This window comes from Bos grunniens, chromosome 16 (assembly GCF_055505025.1).
Source record: "Bos grunniens cultivar Pamir isolate PY7600 chromosome 16, Bosgru_T2T1.0, whole genome shotgun sequence".
NCBI lineage: Eukaryota > Metazoa > Chordata > Mammalia > Artiodactyla > Bovidae > Bos > Bos grunniens.
Window position 1 is genome coordinate 73520962 of NC_141180.1, and position 6000 is coordinate 73526961.

A 6000-nucleotide genomic window follows, 5' to 3' on the forward strand; every position below is an offset into this window, starting at 1 on the left:
TAATTTTAAAGAAATAGAATGAATGTAAATGTTTCACTTTTTAAAACAAAAGACATGAGCACAGTAGATATATTACACAAAGGAGTAAAGTCTTGCATTTATGTTATTTGGAACTATGTAAGTTTTCCAATGATATTTTAGATCTGTATGAAAAGCTGTAGGGGAAAACCAATGAAAATAACCCCATTGTTCTTAATTGTTGCCTTTTAAATTCATATAATTCCCCTGATTGATTTCATTTCTCATATAGCTATATGATAGGGAATATATTTAAATAATAAAGGAATGCTTCTTTGCTCCATCTTATTTAACACTACTGTTTCAATGCTTACATCCATGTACATATCACAATCTGCACAATATCAAATAGGCATTATATATAATGAAACTTACTGGCTGCATGGTTTTATTGAAGACTGCATTTTTAAAGAAACCATATAAGCTTTTTTTTTTTTTCCTTTCTCTGAGAATTAAGCTGTGGCTTCAACTCTTGCAAAAATTTGAATTTTGTGTAAAAAAAAATCAGTTTCATAAAGAAAAACAAAATTTCTTTATATAGTAGAAGTGACAAATAGATTCAAGGGATTAGATCTGACAGACAAGAGTGCCTGAAGAACTATGGCCAGAGGCTCATGACATGTACAGGAGGCAGGTATCAAGACCATCCCCAAGAAAAAGAAATGCAAAGAGGAAAAATGGTTGTCTTAGGAAGCCTTAAAATAGCTGAGAAAAGAAGAGAAGCTAGAGGCAAAGGAGAAAAGGAAAGATATACCCATTTGAATGCAGAGTTACATAGAATAGAAAGGAGAGATAAGAAAGCTTTCCTCAGTGATCATTGCAAAGAAATAGAGGAAAACAATAGAATGGGAAAGACTAGAGAGCTCCTCAAGAAAATGAGAGATACTAAAGGAATATTTCATGTAAAAATGGGCATAATAAAGGACAGAAATGCTATGGACCTAACAGAAACAGAAGATACTAAGAAGAGGTGGCAAGAATACACAGAAACTATACCTTCACGACCCAGATAACCACGATGGTGTGATCACTCACCTAAACCCAGACATCCTGGAATGTGAAGTCAAGTGGGCCTTAGGAAGCATCACTATGAACAAAGCTAGTGGAGGTGATGAAATTCCAGTTGAGCTATTTCAAATCCTAAAAAGATGTTGCTGCTAAACTGCTGCACTCAATGTGCCAGCGAATTTGGAAAACACAGCAATGGCCACAGGACTGGAAAAAGTCAGTTTTCGTTCCAATCCTAAAGAAGGGCAATGCCAAATAACGTTCAAATTACTGCACAGTTACACTCATCTCACACACTAGCAAAGTAATGCTCAAAATTCTCCAAGCAAGGCTTCAGCAGGATGTGAATCAAGAACTTGCAGATGTTCAAGCTGGCTTTAGGAAAGGCAGAGGAACCAGAGATCAAATTACCAACATCCATTGGATCATAGAAAAAGCAAGAGTTCCAGAAAAACATCTACTTCTTCTTTATTGACTATGCCAAAGCCTTTGCCTGTGTGGATCACAATAAACTGGAAAATTCTTAAAGAGATGGAAACATCATATGACCTTACCTGCCTCCTGAGAAATCTGTATGCAGGTCAAGAAGCAAGAGTTAGAACTGGACATGGAACAACAGACTGGTTCCAAATTAGGATAGGAGTACATCAAGGCTGTATAGTGTCACCCTGCTTATTTAACTTCTATGCAGAGTACATCATGTGAAATGCTGGACTGGATGAAGCACAAGCTGGCATCAAGATTGCCAGGAGATGTATCAATAACCTCAGATATGCAGATGACACCACCCTTTTGGCAGAAAGCAAAGAAGAACTAAAGAACCTCTTGATGAATGTGAAAGAGGAGAGTGATAAAGTTGGCTTAAATGAATTGCCGGTCCAGATTCAATGCATGATACAGGATGCTTCGTGCTGGTGCACTGGGATGACCCAGAGGGATGGCATGGGGAGGGAGGTGGGAGGAGCGTTCAGGATAGGGAACACGTGTACACCTGTGGCGGATTCATGTTGATGTATGGCAAAACCAATACAATATTGTAAAAGTAATTAGCCTCCAATTAAAATAAATAAATTTACATTTTTAAAATGGTTGGCTTAAAACTCAACATTCAAAAAACTAAGATCATGTCATCCAGTCCCATCATTCCATGGCAAATAGATAGGGAAACAATGAAAGCAGTGACAGACTTTATTTTTTGGGGCTCCAAAATCGCTGCAGATGGTGACTGCAGTCCTAAAATTAAAAGACACTGGCTCCTTGGAAGAAAAGCTATGACTGACCTAGCATATTAAAAAGCATCTGAAAGACGATGCTGTGAAAGTGCTGCACTCAACATGCCAGCAAATTTGGAAAACTCAGCAGTGGCCACAAGACTGAAAAGGTCAGTTTTCATTCCAATCCCAAAGAAAGGCAATGCCAAAGAATGCTCAAACTACCGCAAAATTGCACTCATCTCACATGCTAGTAAAGTAATGCTCAAAATTCTCCAAGCCAGACTTCAGCAATACGTGAACCGTGAATTTCCTGATGTTCAAGCTGGTTTTAGAAAAGGCAGAGGAACCAGAGATCAAATTGCCAATATCTGCTGGATCATTGAAAAAGGAAGAGAGTTCCAGAAAAACATCTATTTCTGCTTTACTGATTTTGCCAAATCCTTTGACTGTGTGTATCACAATAAACTGTGGAAAATCCTGAAACATGGGAATAGAATACCAGACCTCCTGACCTGCCTCTTGAGAAACCTATATGCAGATCAGGAAGCAACACTTAGAACTGGACATGGAACAACAGACTGGTTCCAAATAGGAAAAGGAGTACATCAAGGCTATATATTGTCACCCTGCTTATTTAACTTCTATGCAGAGTACATCATGAGAAATGCTGGGCTGAAAGAATCACAAGCCAGAATCAAGATTACTGGGAGAAATATCAATAACCACAGATATGCAGATGACACCACCCTTATGGCAGAAAGTGAAGAGGAACTAAAGAGCCTCCTGATGAAAATGAAAGAGGAGAGTTAAAAAGATGGCTTAAAGCTCAACATTCAGAAAACTAAGATCTTGGCATCCAGTCCCATCACTTCATGGCAAATAGATGGGGAAACAGTGGAAACAGTGTCAGACTTTATTTTTTAGGGCTCCAAAATCACTGTAGGTTGTGATTGAAGCCATGAAATTAAAATATGCTTACTCCTTGGAAGGAAAGTTATGACCAACCTAGATAGCATATTGAAAAGCAGAGACATTACTTTTCCAACAAAGTTCCATCTAGTCAAGGCTATGGTTTTTCCATTGGTCATGTATGGACGTGAGAGTTGGACTGTGAAGAAAGCTGAATGCCGAAGAATTGATGCTTTTGAACTGTGGTGTCGGAGAAGACTCTTGAGAGTCCCTTGGACTGCAAGGAGATCCAACTAGTCCATCCTAAAGGAGATCAGTCCTGGGTGTTCTTTGGAAGGACTGATGCTAAAGCTGAAACTCCAATACTTTGGCCACCTCATGTGAAGATTTGACTCTTTGGAAAAGACCCTAATACTGGGAGGCATTGGGGGCAGGAGGAGAAGGGGACAACAGAGGATGAGATGGCTGGATGGCATCACCGACTCAATGGACATGAGTTTGAGTAAACTCTGGGAGTTGGTAATGGACAGGGAGGCCTGGTGTGCTGTGATTCATGGGTCACAGAGTCGGACACAACTGAGTGACTGGACTGAACTGAACTGAACTAACATTACTTTGCCAACAAAGATCCATCTAATCAAAGCTCTGATTTTTCCAGTAGTCATGTATGAATGTGAGAATTGGGCTATAAAGAAACCTGAGGGCCTAAGAATTGATGGCTTTGAACTACTGTGTTGGAGAAGACTCTTTATAGTCCCTTGGACTGCAAGGAGATCCAACCAATCTGTCCTAAAAGAAATCAATCCTGAATATTCATTGGAAGGACTGATGCTGAAGCTGAAGTTTCAATACTTTGGCCACCTAATGCAAAGAACTGACTCATTGGAAAAGACCCTGATTCTGGGAGGGATTGGGGACAGGAGGAGAAGGGGAAGACAGAGGATGATTTGGCTGGATGGCATCACCGACTCAATGGAGATAAGTTTGAACAAGCTCTGGGACTTGATGAGGGACAGGGAAGCCTGGCATGCTGCAATCCATGGGGTCGCAAGGAGCTGGACATGACTGAGCAATTGAACTGAACTGAAAGAGAAAAGAAGAAAAGATAGAAATGTGGACATCAAGGGATTTAACAGGAAAAGAAGCTGAATTTCTCTCTGATTGTATCACATGTGCTAAATATCCCTTTTGGGCATGTATTAGACACTGAGGTTTATTAGTATTCAGAAAGCCTAAATGAAAGTAGATATGTATAGCTAAATTTAAAAATAAGAGATATTTGAAAGAAAAATCCTTCAGTGATCAGTCATAGGCTCACCTTTTTCTTTTGACCAAAATGAATGAACATCACTTTGCCTGGGCACTATAATCGATTAATCCTGGATTGATTGCAGCAAGATGCATTTCAGATATCCTGGATAAGGATAATTTTTAGGAAAGTGTCCTCTTAGATCAATGGTTTATGATAGCCATTACCCTGTGTTTTGCTAGTATGACTTTTTAAAACAGTATTTTAGTGAAGATTAGAGGGGAAACAAAAGACTCAAAAATTGAACTATCTCAAGTGTTTAAAATTAATTCCATATCTGTCAGACCTATTACATGAGAAATCAAATAATATGTTTACACTGGTATAGATTTCCAAACAAGTTTATATTAGCTATCTGTTCTGTCTAATTCATATTTGCTCTTTGTGAATTTGGTTTCTTTCCAGAAAATTTCAAGCCTCATTTTTAAAGCTACAACTAAAATGCAATGCCTGATTACCACTGGATATTATGAATATTCCTTTCTAATAATATTTTATTGGTCCCTGTCAAATTACTTTTTTTTGATAGATAAATACTGTTATCATAAATTCCAAATATTCATAAATTATTTATCTATTAAAGCAGGAATCATAAAATCTGAGGATTCCACAGATATTTCCTGAGAATTTCTCTGTGGCTCTTTGGGATTTTTGGCCCTGAGTAAAACAAAACGGTAATGGCCTCCATGATTTTATAATCTATTCAAAGATTATACTATTCACCTGAATAAGTAATTATCAAAGTGCTCAGAAGTATTAATTCAGCACTATGAACTATGAAGAACATTCTCAGCAGAGATGAGGAAGCAATAAAGTACATTGTTTGTGGAAAGTGAGATGAGGTTGTTATGGAGGAAAGTATGGTTTGGAGCCCAAATGTTCTAGGGAGATAAGAATAGGCTATGGTGTCAGAAATACCTGTAAATTGGTTAAGGCACTGATTTGGGGTGTAATTTATCCATTCTTATGTACTTCATCGGAGAAGGCAATGGCACCCCACTGCAGTACTCTTGCCAGGAAAATCCCATGGACGGAGGAGCCTGGTGGGCTGCAATCCATGGGATCGCCAAGAGTCAGACACGACTTCACTTTCACTTTTCATTTTCATGCATTGGAGAAGGAAATGGCAACTCACTCCAGTGTTCTTGCTTGGAGAATCCCAGGGATGGGGGAGCCTGGTGGGCTGCCGTCTATGGGGTCGCACAGAGTTGGACACGACTGAAGCGACTTAGTAGCAGCAGCAGCATGTACTTCATACACCTGAAGGCAAGAATGCCTCTTTTACAGAGATAATGAATCAGGTGTGAAATTGCATGCTTACTTCCTGACACATAGAGAAGGCCAGTAATTTCTAACCATTAATTTTAATCACAAACACAGTAATATTTCAAGTGAAAGTGGCTAAATTTTGTGATTAAAATTAGCACTAATTTCTAACTATTAATTTTAAGCATAAAGAAAGTAATATTAGAACTCAACCTAGAAAATGAAAGCTATTTTTTTCAGATAGAGCCTGAAATGTTAATTTCAATTTGAAAGAGA